The sequence below is a fragment of the Scomber japonicus genome, chromosome 1, assembly GCF_027409825.1.
Source record: "Scomber japonicus isolate fScoJap1 chromosome 1, fScoJap1.pri, whole genome shotgun sequence".
Lineage (NCBI taxonomy): Eukaryota > Metazoa > Chordata > Actinopteri > Scombriformes > Scombridae > Scomber > Scomber japonicus.
The window spans coordinates 8118061-8122896 of record NC_070578.1 but is presented as its reverse complement, the minus strand read 5'-3'; positions in this window follow the sequence as shown (position 1 = coordinate 8122896).

Here is a 4836-nt window from a genome sequence, read left to right as displayed (position 1 = left end):
GCAAACATGTTTGAAAGGAAACTTCTGATCTTTAGCTTTGATCGTTCCAGACACAGCCTCATTCCAGCCTCCGAACTCTCTGAACTTTGTGACTCTTTAATGATTGAACGAGCCACATATTCTCCAATAACGTCAATCTTTAAAGAGGATTCCGATTGCAGGACGTCATATTCATCCTCCTCAACTTCATTCAATAGAAGGTCCATTATCTCATCAACCTCCTTTTTCAATATGTCCTGTACAACTTTCTCCATACTGTTGTTGGACTTGACTTTCTCTACCACAGGAGTGTCAGTAGTCTCATCCCCCTCCTCCTCCTGATCGTCCTCTTCTATGGTGGGCACTGATTTTGCCCTCTGGGTAATGCACAAACACCCCTTGCAGGTGAAGTCACTTAACATTTGACTTAAGTGAGTAATCATAGTGTTAAGTCTGCGGGGTGGAGTGACCTGCTCTTTAATGGGCTCTTCACTATTTTGGGAGGCGACGGTGGAGTTAATCGCCTCTACCACCTCTTTGGCCATCAGCTTTGCCAACTTTGAGGATCCGGTGCTTTGGACGTCCTCAGGAACTTCCAGAACCTGAGTGAATGTTACTGTCATGGTGTTTGTCAGGCAGTGGAGAATTGTCTCTTTGTTGATGTCGTCTTTTACGCTGCGTATACCGGCCAGAACGGCATCTATAATGGCATGTATTAATTTTACAATTAGTTCTGCCATTAAAATTAATGTGGCATCATCTGGAGTGCCTACTCTAATTAGTGTCCATTGTTCTGGTGACAGTTTCTCTAAAAAGGTCAGGACCAATGGGCGAAGATTATCAGCTGTGACTGGTACCAGGTCACTCTGGGTTTGTTGTGCTCTAACCATGGCCATTTCTATTGTAGTATCAGTTATGATTTCTGATGTAGTAGGATAGATTGCTGTCAATGCTTTGAGTTTTGAGAACTCTTGGCTTAGTTTTCACGTACTAGTCTGTGAAGATAACTAGATTTAATGTGGGCTGGACTCCTATATGAATGTTTAAGTTCAATATTACCGCTTTGATATGGGTCTAGATCAAAGCATCAAAGTAAGTCATGATGACATCATCGATCAAAATAATGGACTCTTCAGGAAACCACAACTGTATCATAGCAACTGTTGCTAGGCAACACGATGCACTATTCGAGAATTCTAACAATAATAATGATAATACATTTTATTTGTAATGTACTTTACATTTTAAAACCAATGTCAAAGTGCTACAAAGTAGAAGCATCAATATAAAAGACAGATAAAATCATTAAATGATCATTAAAAGACAAAGATTGTTGTATTGGAACTGTTCATTTATTTGCTAGATATCCCAGGTCACTAGGGGGCATAGTTCTTTCATTTATTGTTTGTATCGCAGCCTCAGTTGTTTCTCGCCCTTTTAGTGAAAATATAAGTAAGTGAACATGTTATCTATAATTGTTAGAATGTATATTGTTAAGTATTGTGACATTTTTCGCAATGTTTTGAGTAATTTTGTTGGCACTTGACACCGTTGATGCAGTATAACGGTAGATTTCAAGCTTCAATCCCTTGAATTGACTGTTGATGCAATATACTGTGTTATTTTGAATTGATATGTTCCCCCAGTTTAATAATAAAATTACCTTGCTTGTGAGAGGACAACACACCGAGATGTAACGTCTTAGTCATGCCAAACAAACCACACTGCAGCCTAACACTAACAGAGACCAGCTCAAAGAAGAAGAAAAGAGATCAGGAGTGGCCACATACTTGGATACAGTGTCTATGAAAAGTATTCACCCCTTTTGATGTTTTCCTTATTTATTGCTTTTATAAATTGAATCATGGTCTATATAATATAGCCTTTTAAAAAAATCATTTACAGAAAAACCTTTTTAATGTCAAAGTGAAAACAGATTTCTACAATGTAATGTCAATTAATTAAAAATATATAATATAGTATTTAGTAGATGCATCTTCGGCAACAATCACAGCACTGAGTCTGTGTGGATAGGTCTCAATCAGATGTATACATCTGGCCACTGCATATTTACTCCATTCTTCTTTGCAAAACTGCTCAAACTCTGTCACGTTGCAAGAGGATCAAGCATTTTTTAAGTCCAGCCTCAAATTCTCTTTTGGATTGAGGTTTGGCTCTGTCTCGGCCATTCCAGAACATTCACCTTGTTGTCTTTAAACCATTTCTGTGTAGTTTTCACTGTATGCTTCAGGTCATTGTCTTGCTGAAAAATAAGGATGCGTTCACACTGCAGGCAAATCTGATTCAAATCTGATTCCTTCTCAAATCTGATTTTTAGGCCTGACTGTCCACACTGTTTTAGCAAGTGTCCAAATCGGATTTGGCTCTGATCAGACTGGACCACATTAATGACCAATCTGACAGGTTGCTGTGGCAACGTTGTCAGATCAAAGGCGTCCTCTAGCATGTATTGTGTGATGTCATATAATTGCGACAGTGACAGCAACAACAAACCCTCGATCTTAGCTTGAACGGAGCTATCTCCCCAAAGATTAAGAATATGGTTTGGTCCTCTGTCCAAGGACTGATGTTTTCGATGTCCTCTGTTGCCTCTAGTGATATCAGCTAGCAACAACAACTCCAATAAGCTCAAGTCTGGTGCCGCATAGAGTGAGGTAGCGTAGAGACTTAGCGTAGAGACTTAGCGTAGAGACTTAGCGTAGAGACGTGATTTAGAGATGATTTGAAACTACCTCCCAAAGGTGGTTTCAATCTGGTTTGCAAAATTCGGATGTCATGTAATTTATGACTGTTCATACTTCATAAAAGCCATTCGGTTCCAATCTAGATGGACTAAAAACCGGATTTTGGCTTGCAGTGTGAATGCGGCCTAAATCTTCTCCCATGTTGCAGTTCTCTTGCATACTGAATCAGATTGTGCTCCAGGATTTCCCTAGCTGTATTAATTTCTGCCTCTACCTTGACAAGCCTTCCAGGTCCTGTGGCCATGAAGAATCCCCACAACATGATGCTGCCACCACCATGCTTCATGATGCTACATCATCATGCTTCATGATGCTGCCACCACCATGCTTCACGATGCTGCCACCACCATGCTTCACGATGCTGCCACCACCATGCTTCATGATGCTACACCACCATGCTTCACGATACTGCACCACCATGATTCACGATGCTGCCACCACCATGCTTTACGATGCTGCCACCACCATGCTTCACGCTGCTGCCACCACCATGCTTCACCATGCTGCCAGTACTATGCTTCATGATGCTGCCACCACCATGCTTCATGATGCTGCCACCACCTCCTATTATTCCTATTATTACCTAAGTACATAGGACTCATGTACATAGCACATCAATTCTTACTAAAATGCATAATTGTGTAGCTACTACTAACTACAATTGGCAACATTTCTAAGCACACATGGGCAGTTTAATAAAGTAATCAGGGCTGAAAAAATATTAGGAAAAAAAATAAAAAATATAGTTTAAAAATATAGCTTATATGTCTGTAGCTCCTTCTGGTTCTGAATATCAAACCACAGAATTTCTAAAAGGATTTTTTTTCTAATGTTCATGATGTTTTTGGTATAAGTGGTAGAGACAATAGAGATGATCATTTTTTGTAGTGAAATACCTTTGTTATGCAAAGAGAGAGCAGAGAGATTCTCCTTCTTGATAAGTCAATTTCCACTTTTCAGTGGGCTTTGGGTTTGGAACTGAGTTAGATACCTTTAATTAATCACAGCACTGTGAATTTACAGTCAGCATTCATGTTTATTTTATTTCATGTAGATGTGTTGAGTCTGCTATAATGTGGCAGAGTAACACATCTGTATTATCATCTGTAATGAATCCTACAACAGTAAAACAATATAATTTTTAAATCAATTGATTGAAAACTGTTACATTTTGCGATATTTTGTCAAGCTCAAATATAATCATCTCTAACATGAGTTAAAGATGAATACATATTTGCTGACAGTGCAATACAACCCAAACATTACTTCAATCCAAATTCTACTTTGGGGTTGTGCCCTTAATACTCTGGTTTGAAATAACTTCATTACATAATTACAGTTTGCATTTATTTAAATTTTTATTACATTTAATAGCACGAGACAACACATCACGAGACAACACATCACAAGACAACACATAACACATAACACATAACAACACATAACAACAACTAAACAACTAAATACAGTTAACACTAAACACAGCTAAACATTACTAAAAAAAATAATTAAAGGAAAGGAAACATAACTAACTAAATGAAGCTAAACAGAAACTAAATTCAACTTAACTAATTAAACTAAACACAGTTAAAAAAAACATTAATAAACTAAATGAAAAGAAAGGAAACTAAACTTAACTAAACTAAATTAAACTAAGCTAAGCTAACACAAGCCAAACTACACCAAAAAGCATCATTGTGCAAAAACGCTGCCCAAGGTGGAGAGGAAACGGCGGAAGACATTTTTCTTCTTTGTCTTCAGGTGATGTTTCAAAGACGCGGCGATGAATATTTCAATGACTGGGTCATCTAATCTGAACGATAGCATCATGTTCTCTGCACACCCCCATTTCTTGCACATGTCTTTATAGATGTACTTGTCGATCTTTTCAAGTTGGGTTTTAGTGATCTCTAAATCTTCATCCTCAACTTGTGTCCATGCTGCTTCAAACACATCGTTAATAATGTTCTCCATCCTCACAACCTCAGCCATCTTTGACTCTCTGCTGATCCGAGCCATCAGCTTCTCAACTATGACGCCCACCGACATGTAGGTGTGTTTCCTCCTTGTATCATCAGTGGATTCAGGACAT